General features: G+C 39.5%; 1 protein-coding gene across 3 annotated transcripts in view; it reads left to right on the forward strand.

Annotated features, from left to right (window-relative positions):
• The window catches only part of KCNIP4 (potassium voltage-gated channel interacting protein 4), a 1,107,243-nt gene that overhangs the window by 900,394 nt on the left and 183,770 nt on the right, over window positions 1-23,079 (forward strand). The gene's annotated exons all lie outside the window — the stretch shown is intronic.

The following is a 23,079-nucleotide window of genomic DNA, read 5'->3' on the forward strand; positions in this document are numbered from 1 at the left end:
TTTCTTTTTTAGGATTTTTATGGTTTCAGGTCTCACATTAATTTGAATTTATTTTTGTGTATGAGTAAGAAAGTGGTTCGGTTTCTTTCTTTTGCATGTTGCTGTCTAGTTTTCCCAACACCAAGTATTGAAGAGACTGTCTTTCCCATTGGATATTCTTCACTGCTTTATCAAAGATTGATTGATCATATAGTTGTGGGTTTATTTCTGGGTTTTCTGTTCTGTTCCATTGATCTATATGCCTACTTTTGTGCCAGTACCATACTGTCTTAATCATTACAGGTTTGTAATATAACTTGAAGTCCAGAATTGTGATACCTCCAGCTTTGCTTTGCTTTTTCGAGATTGCTTGGGCTATTCAGGGTCTTTTGTGGTTCCATACAAATTTTAGAATTGTTTGTTCTAGTTCCACAACATTCTTGAACTGACATAATTTTTAATCACTTTGTTTTAGGCAGAGTTTTTCAACCTTGACACTATTAATATTTGGGGCTAACTAATGCTTTGTTTGGGTGCTATCTGTCCTCTGAGTTATAGGACAATTGGCAGCATTCTAGGCCTCTACCTATTAAATGCCAGTAGTACCTTTTCCCGAGTTGTGACAACCAGAAGTGTCTTGAGGTGTTCCCTAACATCCCAGTGGCAGGAAGGCAAGCAAAATCAGCTCCTCTCATTTTGAGAACCATTGGGTTGAGGCATGATCAAACACAGTGTGTAAACTTTTTTATATATAATATATATATAAAATATATATACATATATTCATAAATAATAAAACTGAACTTAAGTCTAAAAACATCATAGATTGGAAATCATTGGAAACCAAAACTCAGTGTTGAGAGGGAGTATGTTTTTTTCATTACAAAAGTAATGAACGGTCATTACAGAAATTTTACAATTACAAAAAAAAAGAAAGAAATATGAAGAAAATACCCTTAAGACCCACTGAAGGATAACACTGGTAATATTTTCTATTTACTTATCATTTTTCTACACAAAGACTTGTTCCTTTAAACTTCAAAATAATACTTAAAAATTACAAAATTTTATGTAGTTTTAAATTCAAAATTAGAGCATAAGTGTTTTTATATTAGCTCACAGATTGTTCATAAATATTTTAATGCCTGCATTATATTCTATAAATATGTATATACAAATTACCCTGATTTTAGGACATGTAAGTTATTTGCATTTTTTCTAGTATTTGAAAAATTATTTAATAAAACCTTTGTGTAATTATTAAGTTGTTTATATAGTTAGAATTACATTCTTAGAATAGGGTGTCAGGAGAAGGATTAATGAGACAAGTGAACGAAGTGTTTCAAATCTCTTGACATATAAGGTCAAGTTGCTTTATAAAGGAGTTGCACAAATTTACTTGCCCCGCTGTAATGTAGGTATTCCCAGTGGTTTGCACACATGGCTCTATCACTTGTGCTGTTGGTTAGGGGACATTTTGAAGGTTAACCTGAGAGACTATACTGACCAGCTCAATGGAGAAACTGTCTTAGGGCTGGACAGTTATTGACTTTTTTTTTTTTTTTTAAGATTTTACCTATTTATTTGAGAGGGAGAGAGAGAGAGACTGAGCAAGTGGGGGGAGGGGCAGAGGGAGAAGCAGGTTCCCCGTTGAGCAAGGAGCCTGACATGGGGCTCGATCCCAGAACTCTGGGATCAGGACCTGAGCTGAAGGCAGATGCTTAACAGACTGAGCCACCCAGGCGCCTCACTGCTAATGACTTTTAAACTAACATTAGGAATCTTATTCTGTGCAGACATGAAATTTCCATTGTAGCTTGAAAATGTTCTTCTTGCCCTGTTCTCTTGTCAATCAGGATGCGCTCTCTGTATGAAAGAGTACAACCTTTCCCAATCATCATGCCCATCTCAGCCACCAAGACTGATGATTAGTAGGCATTGCATTATTTATTGAAAGAGAACAAATGGCAGCATCTTACACTAGTTGAAGTAATTCCTGCATTTGTATAGATTTAGGAGGAAAATTGACATGCAATGCATAAGATCATTGCTATAAACACTCAAATATTTCCTGACCCTTACTAATATATGCATTTTACTTAGATGAATTTAAATAGCAGGGAGGGAGAGTAATGTCTCTTTTTTTTTTTTTTTAAAGATTTTATTTATTTGACAGAGAGAGAGACAGCGAGAGAGGGAACACAAGCAGGGGGAGTGGGAGAGGGAGAAGCAGGCTTCCCGCCGAGCAGGAAACCCGATGCGGGGCTCGATCCCAGGACCCTGGGATCATGACCTGAGCCGAAGGCAGGCGCTTAACGACTGAGCCACCCAGGCGCCCCGAGAGTAATGTCTCTTGTTAGAGGCATGTCCATATTCATCTCAAATAATAATGTGGTGCATTCTGTTCATGTAACAAAGTCTAAAACCAAGAATTACAGATATTTGGCTAAGAAGAAATGAAAATCTATCCACTCAAACTCCTTCATGTTATATAGGTCATGATAAAGTAATTAGGTACACAGGGTCCCTTTGTGAATTAATGGTAGGGCTTGCTTGTAGAGGCAAACAATACTGAGGTTAGGAAACACTGAGCTTTGCAGATAGAAAGACATAGGTCAAATTCTGCCCTTGAAACTTTCTGGCTGTAAGTCCTATGCAAATCTCCAAACCTCTCTGAACCTCATTTTCCTTGCCCACAAGATGGAGATCAGCATCATACCAACTTCACAGATCTTCAAAATGGTCGAGTAACTTTGAGACAGAATAGTTTGGAGACAAGGCAAGAACCTTATGGTAACTCAAATTTTCTATTGATTACTTCAATCTTCCCTCTTACATAACTAGTGGTAGAAAGGATCCCAGGCACTGTGAAGATAGCTGCCCAAAACACAAATTCCTTTATGCTGATCCTGAATATTTTGTGTTGCAATTTGTTGTAGGTTGGGTTCTGCCACGTATCAGATAGGTCATAGGTATTTTTTATAGCCACTTTTATAAATGAGGAAATTTTTTCAAAGAGGCTAAATAACTTGTCTACTTTATGAGCAACCAAACAGTGGAATTAGAATCAACCACAGACTTCAGAAGCTGGAGCTCACATTTTCCCATTCTGAGCTTCCTTATGAGGGTTAAGTTTTTTTGTTTGTTTTTCTAAATCTCTATGTTATGTGAAGAAATATCTAAGGTCTTTGGATTAGTAAAATCAACATAGTATACCTGGGGTCAAGTACTTTCCCAGACATCCATTTGAATAGAATTAAGTATGAATGACTTTACATGTCAGTAAACTCATAGTTATTAATGACCTGGTCACAGAAACTCTCTAATAAATAAACAGGAAATAATTGAAGACCTGGCAGCAATGAGGTAAATTGGTGATGTGATTTCAAATTTAAACAAATTACAGGGGGGAAATGGAGAATGATAAAATAATTACAGGACTGAGGCACTTGAACAAATACCCAAATTTCACATCTATCTTCACTACATTCAGCAATTCCTAAATATCACTGGTGCATTGAAGAAATTACCAGAGGCTTCTAAACATCACCTGAGTGAGAAGCGGGAATAACACCTTCCTATTGCCGCAAATGTTCAAGGAGACACAGAGGGAATTAGCCAAATGCATTCCTCATGACAATAGGTGATTGTATAGCTAAAATTCTTTTTTGAAAATGCACCTCGTTAAAAATTTGCACAAAAGTTCCAGGTCCCTAATAAGATTTTAGACTAAAAATATCATGCTCCAAATAGTAAGCTGGCCTCAATACTGTTGTATATCTCTTCTGTAATACATCAACAATGAAACTAACATGTAGCTTAGCATTTTATAGGTGTAATCAAGGGAAAATGCAAAATCAGCAAAGAAATTCTATAGTTGCAAATTCTTTGTGGAGTTCAGAGTTGACCTGCCTAGCTAATATATTCAAAAACACACATTTTACAACAATAGGAACTATTCTTGCCAAAGGCTGTCTAAGGTGAGTGGAGAAATTTTTCCATGAAGACAAATCTCTTCACCACACTCCAGAGGGACCTGAATATGTCTGTTCTTTAGGGGAAAATTTAAACCCTGGAATAATTATTTTTAAGGAAAATCTGTCAGCTCCTTTCAATGAATTTTCTCAGCCTGGGAATGGAGGGAAATATTTCACGTGGGTAAGAATGGCTTGAAACTGTGTTCTGTGACAGCTACACCATGAGCTACCTCCTCTTACAGAACTTTTAACTCCATTATAAATGGTGTCAGTGGGGACATTACCTGACAGTGCCACGTTCTTCACTCTTGGGCTTGGCTTATGCTTTGCATAGTAAGCCACAGACAGTCTGCTGATGTCTCCAGAGCACTGTATATTCTGAGATATCAAGAGTGTTGTTCTGAGGCCAGCGTCACATATAAGAAGGGATAAAGGATAAGAATTGACTATCTCTGGTTATCCTTTGCTTGATTTGCTTCTTCTTGTGCCTTCTTCTAAATATGGTTGAGTGCTGGCCATATTCACACTCATCTCTGGTGGGAAAGAGTAGAGGCAAATTCCAAGTAGAGGGTTAAAAATTAAATTAATTACACTACTATTTCATTCTCTTCACCTTCTCTTGGTTAAAGAGAATTTGGTTAAACAGAATTAAACAGAACTGAGTAGAATTAAAGTTTGTCTTAAAATTAAGTACACAAATGAGAGATGTCTCCCTCCTCTCGACCCCATATGCTGCTAGAGAATATTAATATAATGTACCTCTTAATTAAGATGATCTTCCCCTAAATTTTCTAGCATAATAATAAATAAGTCTTACTCTGTAGGTGAGAATTAGGATCATTGACATTGGACTTGACCCTGTCCCATCTCAGCACTAATTACTACTCCGTATTAGCTTTGTTTTTCCTTCAAAGACAAAGAAAAATGGAATAATTTAAATAAGGCAAAGATATTTATTTCCATGCTATCAACTAAGCACTTAGTCAATATTCACAACATTACTGCTCGAGGAGATTAAATGTAGTGAGCATAAAACAGGCTTAACAAATGGCTCAGAATAATTTTTGTGGCAGAATTTTAACCCTTAGTAGCTGGAGGAAGTCTTCAGAAAAGATGAAGGCTAGAATGTTCAGTTAGTTAAAAACTGAGTTAAAAAAAATTCCTGACTATTCAATATACTAATTCACAAAAGAAATAATAATTCATGGGGTGCCTGGGTGGCTCAGATGGTTAAGCGTCTGCCTTCGGCTCAGGTCATGATCCCAGGGGCCTGGGATCGAGCCCCGCATCGAGCTCCCTGCTTGGCAGGGAGCCTGCTTCTCCCTCTCCCTCTACTGTTCCCCCTGCTTGTGCTCTCTCACTCTCTCTGTCAAATAAATAAATAAAATCTTTAAAAAAAAAAGATTTAAAAAAAGAAATAATAATTCATAATGGCATATTATTTACTGTGTATGAATCACTATCATATGTACTCCCATTTCACTTTTGCCCCAGCTTTACAAGAAGAGAGGTAAGTTTTTATTCCCATTTTACAGAAAAAAATAAACTGAAGATTGGAGAAATTAAATGACTTCCCAATGCTATTCTGTCAAAATATTCTAATTATTTATACTTTGTTATTAGTCCAAATCAGATGGATAAGAGATGAGTTGAACAAACTGTGGAGATTTGGGTAAATGTCTTAAAGCTGAGATTGCAAGTTAATTATAAATCATATTCTCACCACCTACAAATTTTTTGTATATCTTTCAACATTCCAATATGTGATTTAGATAGTATGAATTTTTACTTTTTGTTCCTTTTTTTTACTATTGAATGAATGAAATGATAAAAAACACAAAACTTTTTAGGCTTGTTCTTAAATAAAATGGGACAGACATGGCTTGTTGATTTCAGTGTTTGGATCCATGATTGATATTGCTACTCTGATGTCTGCATGTATATCTGATAATAGCCCTTGTTTTGACTATCAGGGTTCTGAAGGGAGCCAGAGAAATAGCATCCTTCCCCCCCCCCCCGCCTTATTCTGAATGAATAAGAACGAAGACAAAGGCATGGGAGAAAGAGGACAAAATATGGTCTATTAATGATAGAAACCAGATGGAGGCTGTAGCCCAGTGTGAGAGGCTCACGGACCTGCTGAGTGGATTCAAACCAGGCAGACTTGACCTCTCAGTCACAGGCAATGCTGCCTGGGATGGACCGCCCCCTCCCACTGCCCACACTCTAGGAAGGATGGTGCTGCCCAGGGGAGACTGAGGTTCGGAAGAACGGAAAAGAATCCTACTCCTTGTGGGGAGTTTGCTCCAGAAAAACAAAATGGAGACCGTGAACAAAGTAGAAAAGCTATTTCCTGAATTTACCAATCAGATAAATCATTCTTCCACAAAGAGGAAGTGAGGACCAACTGATGCCAGGGTGGTTTAGGGAAGATATGTCATCATGGAAACCAAAGGATGGGGAAGAGGTTCTTTCCCCAACTGACCTGTTGTTAATCTCCAAATAGAAAGGGCTAGTTTTATGAGTTAAAGCACCCTTTATTATAAAGCCACTTTTAATCAAAACATGTGGAAATATTTATGGGTTGTGTGTACAGTGCATTAATATTTCCTTATATAGGAATGGATCTTTTTGTTTGATTTCATTGCATTCCAAGGGCAACTCTTTTCTGTCTGAAGACCCCTGGGATCTGAATCACCTAGGTACTTGATGTTCATTCAGATTCCCTGGTTCTATTTTCAAATTATCTTGAGATTGGAGCCAACACTTAGCAGTTTTAAGAAGCACCCAGGTGATTGCAAGACAATTTAAGTTTGTGAAACACTAATGGAAAGCTGAGTTATCTAAATCAATTTCCATTTTTAAAAAACTGTATATTTCAAAGGTACACTTTTTGTTCATTTCTAGTAATAGTTTGAATTGTTGCCTTTGATGAGGTTTGGGATTTTTCATTTTTCACTGGAGATCAGTATATTCATTTCTCAAAACCGTGAACATCTTTCAAACTCTCAGAAACTGGGGTTTTATCCACAAAGAAGATTTTGTGTGATCTGTTATAGGGTACAGAGGCTTGATGAAATTGAATAGCTTTTTAGTTTATGATTTTTTTTTAATTTGAGCAACCAGAGAGTTTTTAAAACATTTCCTTTGCTTATTAAATAGTCCCAAACATAAAAAATAATTTATTGCACATTTTGGGATCTGCTTTGGGAGTTATTATTGAAAAGCTAATAAATAGAAACAGTTTTTACTGAATTCATAAGTTCTGTTTTATTTTTTCTTGGGCTCTTTTTTGTCTGAGGGATTCATATCTAATTATACAGTTGAAAAGCAATGGAAAAATATTTCTCATTAGTGACAATTTATTAAATAGGCAAATGTTTCAGAATGTTGGTTTTCCATGACATAAGTCACATCAAAGAAGAGCAGAATTTTCAAAAATACAAAAACTCTTTGCTATATGTACTTCATTTGCATGGTCTTAGTTTGTCCAGGCTGCTGTGATAAATTACCATCGAACTGGGGGCTTAAACAACAAACATTTATTTCTCACAGTCCTGGAGGCTGGAAGACCAAGATCAGGGTGCCAGCCTGCTCAGGATCTGCTGAGAGACCTCTTCCAAATTGCAGACTGCCAGCTTCTCATTGTGTCCTTGCATGGTGGTATAAAAGCTAGCTAGACATCTGGTCTCTTCATAGAAGGGCACTAATCCCATTTATGAAGGCTCCACACTTATGACCTAATTTCTTCCCCAAGGACCCACCTCCAAATACCATCATATTGGGATTAGGGTTTCATTATATGAATTTTGGGAGGATGTAAACATTTAATCCATTTCGCAAAATCTCAAGTCCCCATGGGTTCCTCCCTGATCCTCCCATCTAAAACTGCGTGTCTGCTGCCCTTTTTTTCCGGACCAACTGACTCCCTTTTCTGCTTCATTTGTCTCCATAGTACAACATCACCTTCAAATCAGCTTTATTTTCCTTAAGGTCTGCTTAGTTGTTTTTGCTTCTGGGGGTTCACTGCTGGATTCTTAGGCCCTGAAATAGCACTAGGATTTTGTAGATGCTCAGGATTAGTTGAATGAATTGAATACATTTTGGTCAGAGTTTCAGTGGTTTGTAGCCCTGGCTGGATGGGGCCTTCTCAGGATAAGAAGACTGCTTTGCATGGCTCTCCATTCCCTGCACATATGCCTGGGTCCCCACACCCTGTGTATGTGGTGAAAGCTTTTCTGGGACATTCACTGCCAGAGAGGTGCACTGGGGGCAGGAACGAGCACCAAGTGTCCATGACCAGATCCAAAGAGAGGCCAGCTAATGGAGTTTTCAGTGACTGAGAGGAAGCAGATTCTTTATGGCTTCCCAGGCTGTACCTAAGTTTGTCAAAACATTTCTGAAGAAAGTCATTTAATACAAATCTGGCCATCCATATCCACTGTTCCTTGCCTGAATTGTTTTAGAACTCTGTAGGGCATAAGTATGTTTACAAGTACTCTTGATTTCTTATAAAATATTTCAGGAAAATAACTGGAGGCTCATTGAAGAAACTCCAATATGGGACAAGGGACCAATCGAGCTCAGTCCCTAAATACTTACTTTCATCATATATGCTCCTTATTTAATTGCAACTATTTGGAGAACTGACAAGAAAACACCTTAGAAGTGCGTGTTTGTTATGGAATTTCTTCTTTTTATACACAATCACAGTATGTCATTATTGACCTTAAGCAAGACAGCGGTGATATTAAAAGAAAAAGAAATAATGCCAAACACCTACTTGAGCCTGGTGCTATTCAAAACACTTTGTATGTTATTATCTCATTGAATCCTTGCAATAACTCAACAAATAGATATTCCAATTTTTCTCATTTTGCACATGATATTGAGGAATGTACCCAAGTTCATGCAACTGTGGAACCAGGGTTTGAGCATAGGTTGTCTGGTTGCAGAGCCCCTTTTTAACAACCATATACCAACTCTATTAATGATGTGGTTTTCTTCTTAAAGGGCTCAGGGTTGTACCCAAGTTCGTGAAGCTGTGAAGCCAGGGTTTGAGCATGGGTAGTCTGGTTGCAGAGCCCTTTTTTTTAAAATTAATTAATTAATTTTTTAATTATGTTATGTTAATCACCATACATTACATCATTAGTTTTTCATGTAGTGTTCCATGATTCATTGTTTGCGTATAACACCCAGTGCTCCATTCAATATATGCCCTCTTTAATACCCATCACCAGGCTAACACATCCCTCCACCCCGCTCCCGTCTAGAACCCTCAGTTTGTTTCTCAGAGTCCATAGTCTCTCGTGGTTCCTCTCCCCCTCCAATTCCCCCCCTTTATTTTTCCCGTCTTACTATCTTTTTTTTTTAACATATAATGTATTATTTGTTTCAGAGGTACAGATCTGTGATTCATCAGTCTTACACAATTCACAGCACTTACCATAGCACATATCCTCCCCAATATCTATCCCCCAGCCACCCCATCCCTCCCACTCCCCACCACGTGGATGACACTAGAAGGTATTATGCAAAGCAAAATAAGTCAATCAGAGAAAGACATGTATCATATGATCTCACTGATATGAGGAATTCTTAATCTCAGGAAACAAACTGAGGGTTGCTGTAGCCCTTTTTTAACAACCATATACCAACTCTATTAATGATATGGTTTTCTTCTTAAAGAGCTCAAGATTGGAAGAGAAACATCATAAACCATGAGAAAAGTGGTGTGATAAAAAGAAAAGACAAAGGGGAGACTGGGTGGCTCAGTCAGTTAAGCGTCTGACTCTTGGTTTCTGCTCAGGTCATGATCTCAGGGTCCTGGGATGAGCCCTGAGTCTGGCTCCCTGCTCAGTGGGGAATCTGCTTCTCTCCTTTTCCCCGTCCCTCTACCCTTTCTCTCTCTCTCTCCCTCTCTCTCAAATAAATAAATATATCTTAAAATGAAAAGAATTATTAAAAAAGAAGACAAAGTATGAAACTGTTTACTGGAGCTGGGGAAAGCATCAAAGAGAGATAGTATAGTGAGCTTTGAGGAGTGATAAGGAGTTTCCTAGGTGGAGGACAGAAACAAAGACTTGAGGATTAAAGGAGGCAGAATTTCAATAATCAGTCTCGTTTATGAGTTAGCTTCTATTAGTTTCGTAATTTCCATCCATACTCTTTCTTGCAGATACAGTTTGAGCATTTTGGAACCAAACCTTAACCTGTGTTTATTTGTAATTAAACATGTAGGTCACTATGCACATCATTATGGGATAGCCAATGTAGTAATAGAAGACAGTGAACACATAGTGTTTTTTTTTTTTAAAGATTATTTATTTATTATTTATTTGACACAGGGAGAGAGAGGACAAGTAGGCAGAGCAGTGGGCAGAGGGAGAGGGAGAAGCAGGCTTCCCGCTGAGCAGGGAGCCCAATGCAGGGCTCAATCCCGGGACCCCTAGTGTTAAAGATAGTTAATTAAAAGTATAGTCACTTTGGCTACCTGTTTTCAGAAGTTGAGATGTGGGTCATATTGTCCATTGGCCTTATGACTATCCATTGTTGGGCTATTCTTGAGGAATGGCCTTAGTGCACGTGAAAAGTACTTTATTTTACACCCTTCTTCCCTCTTCAATGTTATCAGCTAAACTCCTACAGCAGGCAGTAAACGAACCTTTTCCACCTCGCCAGGGTAATGATATAGAGCTTTATATACACTTAATGATTTCAGTGTGTTCCATGATGATTGGATTTCAGGTTTGCTTGGCTTCCCACACCTGTAAAGGATTAATCCCAGCACTGTGCCCAGCAATGTCAATCTTTTCATAGGCTGTGCATGTCCATCACTTTCCTCCCCTAGTAAGAGGGTGCCTGCAACTGCTGATTTTCACGATGGTGAAAATCAACATACTTCTTCAAGGTACTGTTTGATGCCAGAGACACGAACAGGATTGAGTACCCTGATGCTTCTTGTCAGCTACAGATACTTGCTAATTTAGCTTAGATTATGTTAGAGGCATGCATATCTCCCAAATATTTGAGCTCTATTGGAGCCATCCTGTAATAAACCTCTAAGAAAGATGCTATTGCTTATCTCTGCAAAATAAGTGACATTGGGGAATGATTGGTTGGTCCAAAGCCTTCTTTTTTCTCTCAATTCAGTTGAAAGTCACTCTAGGTATAATAATGCATCTACTGAAATCTGTCTAAAGAGAAACCACACTTTGTTCCTCCTCACTAGTTTTTATTATATAGTAAGAAAAAATAAAAGTCTGTACTTATTCTCACCTCCAGAAGAATCTGTAACTTTCCTGGCTTCCTCAACAATGGGAAGTTGAGCCTGCTTCTCCCTCTCCCATTCCCCCTGCTTGTGTTCCCTCTCTCACTGTGTCTCTCTGTGTCAAATAAATAAATAAAATCTTTAAAAAAATTAGAATGCTACTAATAAACATAATGCATACATCAGACTTCCGTGGCTTAGGTGACCTTTCATGTATAAAATGCTTATATAATGTAGATGCTATACAAATGTTAGTATTTGTATTTTTCTGACTTCTGTTAGGTGCTCTTTTCACCATATCATTCTGCTCAGTTCTAGCAAAATTTGTCCTCTCAAGCACCTTATAAATTTATAAGTGGTAACTATTTTTTTGTAAAAGGTTATGTTTTGCTTCTTGCTTTGGCTGCCAGGAAGCTCACTATAAAATTTAAAACCCATATTGACTAACTGTTAGAAGCATTATACTTTTTTAACCTGGTTTTATTTTTTTTGACTCATCTTGTATTTTTTTAAAAATCTACTGTTTTATTATTCTGCAGTGAATGTACATTTTTGAACACCACCTCAAATGAGGTTGGAAAAAATTAACAAAACACTAACTATATAATAATAATGATGAAGTCAGAGAAAACTTAAAAGAGAGTACTCTGAATTTTAACTATCTGACTCTTTATGGAGGTAAAACTTTATTTGTTCTTAAGTACAATTTAATTAAAGAATAACAAACATTTATTGAATGCCTATGTGCCTGTGTAAACATTTATTGAATGCCTATGTAATGCAGGGCACCCTGGGTTCACTAAGAATGGAAAAGTAGATTCTTATCAAAAGGTTTATGATCAAATTTAGAAACTCATGCACAGGCATGAAGTTTTAGATGTTAGAAGTTGAACAAGTCTCAGGAATGCACAAAGAGACATAGTACAAGGGCTGGCCATATAATAAATGAGCATTGCTGAGAAATAAAAATGTAAACTCCCAGCTTACCTTCTTCATTCCATTCAAATAATTAGCACCCAAATTCACACTATATTCCTCCCTTTTTCTCTCTGGTAAATTTGGAATAATTAAAGGAAGATATTACTGGAATTATAATAGAAAGAATTAAGTGACATCCCATAGATGTATGAATTTATGTGCATATGTGCATTTACATGGGAATTATGTCCCATAATTTTTTCTTAATGGACCTCAGTTTCCCTCTCTGTCATATGAAATTAAGATCCCTAAAATTGCTTTACACTGTAAGGTGCCTCTCTTCTAGAAGTAGCTTCAAGTCACCACTCTCTGAAGTGATCAATTATGTTTATTCAAAAATAAAATGATTTCACTTTATGCAATAAAGTTACAAAGTTTACAGTAAGTAGATTCTTTTAATGTGTTGAATAATTAGCTATGTTAAGGGACACATTGGTAAATCCTTTTACCAAGTATAAAGAATGCTAGAGACAGAAGCATCCCAAAGTCAGGATGATCCTCTCTGGTTACAGATGAGGCTTAAAGGGGAATTAAGAGAATTGCACAAAGTCAGACTCTAAGTTTCCGAGCTGGTGGTTGAAGGCTTCCAATAGTTACCACGCTATCAGTGCTTCACATAAATCTAGTTTCTAGATAACCGGGTAATAGAAACCTTTTCTACTCACTTCTGGGCAGACTTCATACTAAGAGCTATTTAAGGGACAAAGGCTGTATAGACTAGAGTCCAGTTACAGATAAGAGGGATATTCTATCAGATGTAAGAAGAAAGGATTTTATTACCAGATACTAGGGGGCTTATAAACTAGTTGAAAAGGCTAGAGGAACAAACTTGAGGAAAGGCTTCTAGCAATGACTCCCAGCTCCCAGACTCACCCCACCTCTGCCATAGTCAGTGAAGCTGATCACTGCAACATGAGACCCCATATCCAGAAGCTGAGATCACAGAATTACACTGTTTCTGCCCCAGCCTTGCCTCTCTCCCCTCCATTCCAAAGTCAAATGGAACTAAAATAAGGAATGCTAAATGCAAGGGAGTGTAGATGAGGCAGGGCTTAACTTTCCAGTCTCTACAACAAAGGATGGCTCTTGAGAAGGAGGTCGAAATAGATATTAGGTGAGACAGTTGAGATCAGCTGCCAGAAATCCGAGAGAGTGGTAAAAAAATAGGATTAGATGACCCAAGCCATGTGAGGAACAATGTAAGACAGAGATGACAAATAGATTTCATTTTGCCAGCCAGTTCTAGCTAATTGGCTGCCCAAAACAAAGAATTGAGAAAGATTTGAGAAATGCATCTGGGCCCAGCAGGATAAAGCCCAGTGACTGATGAGTGATGTCTGCCGGGAGTATTGGCATGAAGCGATCAGAGTTGAATTAATGCCACGTAGATCCCATAAGTCAGTTGCTGCCTGACCATTATTCCATGATGCCTTATGGCACTGTTGATGTTGTTCTTGCTGTTGTTTAATTAGATCTTGATTGGCTTCTTTGCAATGTCATAATGACCATGCCTCACTGAAGAAAGCAAACTATCAATTATTCGATGAGTTCATCATCTCCTCACCCCGCATCTTACTTGATACACACTAAATTAGTATCTATTGATTTGATTTTGAAATCTCAGTCATTCCATCAAAAAACATTAATTCAGTGTTAGCTTTGCACAACATAACATCATATGTCATGTTTTCAGGCTTAGTGAGACCGAAGTTTTTAAGGGATCTCTCCAAACCTCCCTTTAAAAAAGAATGTTCTGTTCATGTTTACAGAATCCTAAGAAGTCAGTTTGGAGCAACTTAGATGGCATCCTTGTTTATGGACCATGGCCTCAGTTTATATCTTTGAGCCCATCCAGTTTTTTTATGTTCTTGTCATAAGCTTTTATCTTGAGCTCCTGTGTGTATTTGAGCTGATACTTGTTCATAAAGATAGTTTTGCTCTGAGAGTGTGCAGACATACATCACCTAGAATGGATGTGCTTAGAACTTTGAAATGGGTGTGTGGATTTATTATTTCTGCACAATGTTCTTCTTAAATTCTGCACAGAAAGGCTGCCTATTTCTTGAGAAAAACGCAGGGAAATATTCTGTGTGACTCTGCTTGCTAACTCACATGGCCTGTTCTCAGTAGGGCAAAAACTGAATCATATTTCTAGGAAAAGAAGAAAAAACTGCCCCATTTTTGGTGATTGATAATGACTCTCATTTGATAACTTCCTGAAGAAGACCACATTTAGGGGAGCATTGGTAAGGTTAGAATGAATATTTGTGGCTATGGAATACAAAGATGGGTTTCAACAACACCATCCATTCATTCAGTAAATTACAGTGTATTTATTATTACATACAGTGTGTTTATTATTTTTTATGAACTTACTAGGTCCCATGCTATGGAAATCTCAAGGTGCATCTGGTCATTAGGCGTCTAACAGAAAAATACTATGAAAGGGCAGACATGTAATAAATGAACTCTGCACCCAGCCATTATGAGGCTCCTTGAGGAAAGATGCAGACGCATGCTTCCCTGGCTGAAAAGAAAAACCATTGAGTCAAACAAGAGATTCAAATCCACACCTCACCACGTAACAACTGTAACCTTGGCAAGTCATACAAGTTCAGGGTCCTCATCCTCAGGGACTGTTAGAGTATTAAATCAATAATTAATTTTTTGATCTGGTTTAAAATCATTATGACAGATCAGTAATTCAAAAGCTGTATGAGTCAGGTAAGGAGAAAAGTTATACTTTCTATTATAAATCATTTCTAAATAAGAAATAATCTTACTATTTCTGAACCTCGTATGGTTTTGTATAACTTTTGAACATAAAGTTTTTGATTTAGCAAAATTTACTTCTTGTCAAGATCTCTATTACTAGGTAATACAATTCTGTAGTTTTGAGGGTGATAGCCAGGGAAGAATAAATGTAATAATAACTTCAGAGCTTCCTATTGTGACCCATTGAATTCTTAAGTAACAACATTGCTGTCACTCTATAAAGGACTTTTGAGATGATAATGAAAATGTAATTCTAAATCTGAATAATAAAATTAAATGCCCTTTGCTCTTTGAATAGTTGAATCCATGAGAATGCAGACCTATTATCCCTCCTACCTACCTGGGCTGTAGGTTTGGGGAGGGAGGCAACCACAGACATTTTGAGGAAAAAAAAACAAAAAAAACAAAAAACCTTGAAATAGATTATGGCTGAAATATTTCATACTATAATCCCAATCTCTTCTACTGTGAAGTTTGTCATAGATAAATCATGAAAGCAAAAGTGCCAGTTTTCTTTTCTCCTTATTAAGGAATGTGTTTGCAATGCAGCCAGATTATTCATTAATAATCGTTCATTGGTACCTATTTATAAAGTGCCCGCTCTGTACCAGACACCATGTCACCTACAGGGATATAACAGTTAACAAAGCTATGTTTTTGTTTTTTTTTTAAAGATTTTATTTATTTGACAGAGAGAGACACAGCGAGAGAGGGAACGCAAGCAGGGGGAGTGGGAGAGGGAGAAGCAGGCTCTCCGTGGAGCAGGGAGCCTGATGCAGGGCCCGATCCCAGGACCCTGGGATCATGACCTGAGCTGAAGGCAGACGCTTAACGACTGAGCCACCCAGGCGCCCCAACAAAGCTATGTTTTAATTATTGTTGCTGGAGGAGGGTTGAGTTTGCTTTTTAAAAACTTTATTGTGTATGTTTTTTAAAAGAAGGAAAGCAAATGCTTTCTGACTGCTCCATTTCCAAATCCACTGTGCTATCTTTAACTACTTAAGTAGGCCCAGGTTTTTCTCCTCCCATTTCCTGGCTTTCTTCCATCAGAAAAGTAAATTCATTAGCTCAGTAAAACACAGTGATGCAGGCCCAACACTCAAATGAATAGAATATATTGCTGGTCTGATCTCAGTTACAGTGGAACTTCACTACCTTTAAGCAGAAGTAGATGATGCCTATTTAATAGGTGGTGAGGGTGTTTGTAGGGGAAGACAGAGCAAAGGGGGGTAGTATTTAGTGTTCTCTTAGGCAGGAAACTCCATGACCAGAAGCTGCTAGTTCTTATTTGACTTAAGAAAAAAAATATATCATATGCTTAATCATTTCCAGATGATCAAAAGTTTTCTCCTCAGTATTAATTTAATATTAACTCTCATCACATTTGCAAGGATCTTGGAATAATTCATCAAAACCTTCTTCCAAATTCATTCAGATAGCCAACATTTCCCACATCGATTGTGAATTAGTCAGCTCAGGCAGCTGTAACAAAATATCACAGTCTGGGTGGCTTAAATAACAGACATTTATTTCCTCATAGTTCTGAGGGTGGAGGTCCAAGATCAGGGTGTCTGCACCATCTTGGTTGTGGTGTGAATTATCTTCATGGCTTGTGGATGGCTGCCTTCTCCTGTATCCTCTGTGGGGGCAAGGAGGAAGAAAGAATGCTCCCTGGTCTCTCTTATACAGGAATCCCATCAGATCAGGGCCCCAAGCTCATTTAACCTTAATTACTTCTTTTGAAGCCCTGTCTCTAAATACAGTCACATCGTGGATTAGAGAGCTTCAATATATGAGTTTGGGGGACATAAACATTCAGTCCATGAGTCATAGATTCCCGTATCACCCACAAAAGAGGGTGAGTTTTTGAAATGGAGGACAGAAAGGAAGCAAAAACAACAGAATGGAGTACTAAAGCTGTGTGCCCTGCATATCATGCAAGTGTCTCCTTGAGCATTCCAGCATCATCAAATTGGTTTGCGGGAGTCAAGTCGGTTTTGTAAGTGTCCTGGAGCAGAAGGTTATGATTGCATTAATAACTGCAGAATTTGATTCCGAGGCTATAATCTTATTGGCTTCAACATCACATGCCTCTCTAACTGCTGAGAAAAACGAAGTCTGTGCACCTACAAAGGGAGAAAAGACCCTAATGGCATCACGCTTGCCTGTACGGAACACTGATTGCAGCAACTTGGAGTTAAATTGCCACCAAAAATCTAGTTAGATCTCTCCTCAGTGACTTGGGGATGTTGATTGCAGAATGGCTGTGAGTGGAATGTTTTCCACTATCAAAGAACAGCAGTGGAGATTAAAAGGGATTGCAGGTTTATTCATTCTAGCCAGGACATACAGGCAGAATGAAATATCCACAGCAAAGGGATCAGATCAACCTTTTGGCAAGTTTCTTTTGCTTTCTACTCAACAGTATAACTCAAAGTCAAGAGAAAACGCAAAAGGTGAGAAGGCCAAAGGGCTGAGGTAATGGGAAGTCACACTAGCTAATGGCTGTAGATCTTCCAGGTAAAAAAAGACATTTCCCTGGATATCGCTTTCCCTTACAGAGAATGAATCAGCATTTCCATTGGTGACAGATAGAATCTGCCTCATCCAATTCGTGAAACACATGGGCGGAGAGCCAAGTGAATGACCCCATGGCCAGCTAAGGGATGGCCCCCTAGGGTGGAGGTCACGAAGAGTCTATTCGAATAACATATAAGGTGCTGGAAGTATTTTTAAACCAGTACAGGCATACTTTTCATTCGGGACTTTCAAGGCACTACAAAAACGTGACTGGTTGCTTTGGTATTTACAAAGGATTTTATCCAGTGACCCAAATCTCAGCCTCTCTCGGTCTTCCAAGCAACCAGAATCATCATACATTATTTGGGAGAGCTGTGAGGAATAATAGGGAAAACGCCAGGTTTATAAGAAGACATGTGCTTAAAACCATCATTGACACCTACTAACTGTGTGACCCATGGAGAATCACTCTCCCTTCTGGCCTTTAATTCTTACCATGCCGAGGGGTCGTGGGGATTTAATGAGATGATGTAGTTAAAGGGCCTCACACACTGCCCTGGAGTCTATTCTGTAAGGCCCATACTTCCTTCCTGTCAGAAAAGGGATAGCAGACAAATTGACACTAAGATGTTAATACTTTATATATTACCACTCTCAGGAATATTTACTTTTATTAAAAAAAAGGGGGGGGGGCACCTGGGTGGCTCAGTAGTTAAGCATCTGCCTTCGGGTCAGGTCATGATCCCAGGGTCCTGGGATTGAGCCCCACATCAGGCTCCCTGCTCCATGGGGAGCCTGCTTCTCCCTCTCCCACTCCCCCTGCTTGTGTTCCCTCTCTCGCTGTCTCTCTCTGTCAAATAAATAAATAAAAAATCTTTAAAAAAAAAAAAAAAGATGACTTGGGTGAAAACAAAGTGAATCATCTCCAGTACTTGAATCAAACAATAGTGATGCTGATATTATTGAGAAGGAGACCATAAGGTTTTCCCAATTCCACTCAAATAATATGCACCCTCTTCTCCTAGGGGAACTCCCAGGCCTGTGTCCCAAAGAAGCCACATCCTGACCTGTGTGTTTAGGCAAAACTGCACAAGGCAGAAAGGCTGTTTCCTACGGACTGTAATTCCTTTCCTTGGTAGCCACCATGTTGCAGAAGGAGAGTGAAGATTCTCCCTCCAGCCTGGGGGTTGGGGGGTGGGATGGGTGGGTGCCATCCCCCATCTTTGGGATAGGAGAGCCCCCTCAGAGGAGAGCAGCAGAGATGACAGCCGAGCACTGGACCCTGCCAAGTCCAGCCCATTATTTGACTCAGGGAACCACGGGCTTAATTAATTGAAAAATAAAGGTTATTGTCAAAGCAAACTAGAATTGAAGGACCTTGGTCAATACTTACTGAATTTCACTTTCCTGGGCTTTTTAGCCTTCCAATATTGCATTGAATCGCACTCTCTTTCACTTAATGACCTGTTCCTGAGATAAGTTCAGATTTAACCAGTAACTTAGCAATATTGCAATAAACAAGATCCATTTCTGGAGCAAGAAAGTGAACTGTCTGTTGCTTTTGGAATTCTGCTGTTGCCTCAGAAACAAGAGTTACTTTCTTCTTCTTCATTTTTATGTTTATCCTTCTTTAACACATGTTTAATGGCACTTGCTGTCCTGCCTCATTCGCTTCTCACAACAACCCTGGAAAAGGGAGAAGTTGAGGGTTTGTTATCCTGTTTTCACAAATACGTAAACTGATGCTCAGAGAGATTGCAAAGGGCAACTCTATTGATCAGTGCTTGAGAGCATTTCCCACCAGGCTGAGTCTCTTCGGATCAAATCCAGGGGGCTGCAGGCAGGGATTTGACAAGGAGCAAATCAGATTATGAGATGCTGGCTGCGTATCTGGCATGCACTCAGTGTTCAGTACACACTAGCCTTTATCAACATCACTGGTCGATTATTGCCATTGTGATTATTTCTCCCCATCCCAGGGGGAATCAGCATAAAGCTAAGAAACACTCGAGCCTTTTGAGGCTTGTCTGTATTGATGCTGTTTTTATCATCAGTAATAATCATTTCTTACATTCCTGTGGAGAGCAGGAGTCTAGGTACTGAGAGGATGAAATGATAAAAGATCAGCTCAAGTCCTCAAGGTACCATTCTCCAGCAGGGGGTTGTGTTGCAAGGGTGACCAGGGAGGTCTTAATTCCCAGGAGTAGCGCTTAGAGCAGCATGAGTGAGAAATCTTCGAGGAGAGGTGATAACAGAGGACAGGGACTTTGAACTGATCCCAGGAGACCAAGGGCCGCAGAGGGATGTGGAGAAGATGCTGCATAGCCCTGAGGGAGGCTCAGAGAGGAGGCCGGGAGTGGTTCTCGGCATCACGGTGGATAAGGTGAAGTCGAAGCAGGCCCACCCCTCCGGACTTTTCTCCAGTGCAGCTGGAGACAATCCTAGTTGTACATGTCACAAATTCTGGGGAACACCAAACCAAAGTTTCTCTTGGTAATGGGGAAACGTGGATTGCTTTGGATTAGGTATCTGGCACTAATTCACAGAGAGGAATTGAACTTAATAAGAATGTTAGATGAATGTTCGCGCCCACAGAGACACAGTCACTGACATACAATAGGCGTTTAATAAACACCTGAAAGGAAGAGGGAATGAAAGCTAGAAAGAAGAGTGAGGGAAGCTGGAAGTATCCCCCTGCTCTAAGTCAGTCAGCCCATGTTGCTGTGCCGAGATTCTGAGGTTGTCATTTCTACTCTCAGGTAGAGCACCAGCTGGACTGACAGCGATATTCCACTGCGCTCAGACTGATGCCCACAGTCCTGATCATGACCCACAAGGCCCCGTGTGAACTAACTTAGGTCAGCCTTTCCTACCTCATCTCCTACCTCCTTTGCTCACTACCCTTCTCTCTGTATTTCGGAACTCCCAAGTTCATTCTCACCTTGGGTCATTGGCAGCGCCTGGGAAGCTCTTTCCCTGTGTCTGCACGTGGCTTCTGGTCCTTAAGGTCAGAGTTGAATTTTCATCTCAGAAGAGCCACCTGGACCACCCAATCATAAGCAGAATCCTCCAGTCACTATGGGCTTCAAAGCACTTTTTATGACCCCCAAGGTGTCCTGGTCATCTGTTTCCTTTTTCATGTGTTTCCCTCTATACCACCACCACTGGCCTATAAGACATCTCAGGGGAGGATCCTTGCTGGCCTTGTTCACAGCTATGTCCGAAATCCCTAAACAGTTTGCCATGTAGAAATTGCTCAGCAAATATTTGTTTAATGTACAGATGGATACCATCAACAGGACTCTCCTCCCCACCTTTGTCCTCTTCCTCATCTCTCAATTTTTTTTTAATTTTTCTCTCTCTAAACCACACTTGATTTGAGTATCTCTAAGGAATTCTCTTTTTAAAAAGAGGCTGCCCATCTCTCCTGTGTCATTTCTTCACCTGATCTCATGCCCCCAAATCTAACGCCATCGTATATAAAACCCTGTGATCTCAGGCTGCCTTGACTGTGGCAGTGGAAACATGTCGGGGAGGCCCAGAGGGCCCGTCCATTTTAAGAGCCCATCTGAGATTTAGAGGAGAAAGGATTCTTTTTTTGGCAACCAGTCTGAGAATTAGGTTATATTCTAAATTAAGTAGGGCAGAATTTTTCATATATGGCCCAGTTCTGTACTTAGAACCACCATGCGCGTACATCGCCCTCCCCCCACCCACGCACACACAATCTTTAAGGATTCAAATTAGTTGGGTTTCACATAATGGCATACACATTTGTTTGCATAAGGCTTTGATGTTAATAAAGTGCTTTCACGGATAGTAACACTTCTTATACCTAGAAGGAGGCAGGAAAGTTGAAAATATCTCCATTTGACAGATGTGGAAAGGAAGGCCCAAAGAGGTTTGTGATAACAGCGAAGGTTATACTGCTAGATTGTAATCCTGGCACCTCATCTGGATTCAGCTGTGGGAGTTTCTGGAGAATCATTTAATTGAATCATTTAATTCCTCTCTGGAAAATGAAGGGGTTGATTGATCTCCAAGGCAGTGTTTCTCGAACATCAACATGTCAGCAGATCACCTGGGGTTCTTGTTAAATTGCAGTCCCAACGCAGTAGGTCTGGACAGGGCTTGCTACTCTGCATCTGTCACAATTATTAACAGCTCCCAAGTAATGCCCAAGTTACTGGTTCATGGACCACACGCCAAAGAATAAGGCATTAGGACTAAATGGAATTTTGATGGACTAAGATTCCCTGACATTCCCAGGCACATGGTAGAATTGGAGAAACACAGCTCTAAAGCACTACAACTCTGAGTCTAAGACGTTCCTCCCAGATGCATCTCTATTTGGATTGTGATCTTCCAGGAAGTCACTTGGTCTGACAGAGCTGGTTCAAGTGAGAAAGAGTTTAGTGAGGAAGCGGGTATTTGGCAAACAAAGGCTTCAAAAATGGAATTTTGATTGCCCCAGAAGTAGGTAGAATTTTTACATATGAGTAAGTGACTAGATATTGTACCCACATCCTTCTGGCTTATCTTTATCTTGGTTTATTTTGGGATGAAGGCAGAGGAAGAGTTATCTGGCAGTAGGTAAGTGGCCTAAGGCATAGACAGCCTCCTGTTTTTCCTAGAGCCATGCAAAGCTTGGGGGAAGCACCGAGGCTAACCTGCAGACTTCTTTGTCTCAGCCAGAGTAAGTGTAGAGCATTGTCACAGTGAACAAGACTTTGTGGATTTGCATTTGAAAAGAACATTGTCTGGGCTAATAAAGAGAGAATAAATCACTGTATTTGAGTTATTTCATCATCTAGTGAAACACAAGTAGATTTTCCATTATGCCTTATTTGGACCTGAATCCTCAGTCATTCAGGAATGTCTCATTGTCCACTAGACACAGTGAATGAAATGGACGGAGCTCCTTCCGAGTGGCAGATCAGTCCTTGGTCTAAGGAAATGGAGTTGAAGTCACGTTCAAGTTTTGTCTGTTGAACTCGACAAGATCACAGCCTGGATCAGCATAGACATGGAGCTGTTCCTCCAGATTGCACGGAGTGGCCAAAGGGCCCCTTGCAGGTCCACCACAGTTGAGAAAGATGGAGAATGTTAGATATAGGGTTGGACTGGGGGCCATGATGGTCTGTCTACACACAGGAATGGAGTTGCGTGCTGTACCTCTTTTCACACATTTGATCTTAACTGCCAATGAGTTAGGTCTGATTATTTCCATTTTATAGAACACGGAGGGAACTAAGTCTCAGGTGAAGCAACTGGCCAAGGCATCCCATGGTTCTTTGGATTTACCTTGTTAATTCATTCCTTATTACAGTTACCAGAATCAACACTTTCATCCTTCTCTCTGACATCAGTACTCTTCCTACCACTCCCAAGAATATACCCTTTTCATATTTCATCCTAGGCTGGGCTGCTGTGCAAAATCACCGTAATTTGAGAGAACTGGGGAAACAGTGCCTAGTTGAGCTTGTATAGGACCTGCATGCCTTGCCCTTCTTATAGAGCTGATTCTGTCTCTTACACAGGCTGTGGAATCAGACACCTAGGGTTCAAATGCCAGCT

The sequence above is a fragment of the Neomonachus schauinslandi genome, chromosome 2 (assembly GCF_002201575.2).
Source record: "Neomonachus schauinslandi chromosome 2, ASM220157v2, whole genome shotgun sequence".
Classification (NCBI taxonomy): Eukaryota; Metazoa; Chordata; class Mammalia; order Carnivora; family Phocidae; genus Neomonachus; species Neomonachus schauinslandi.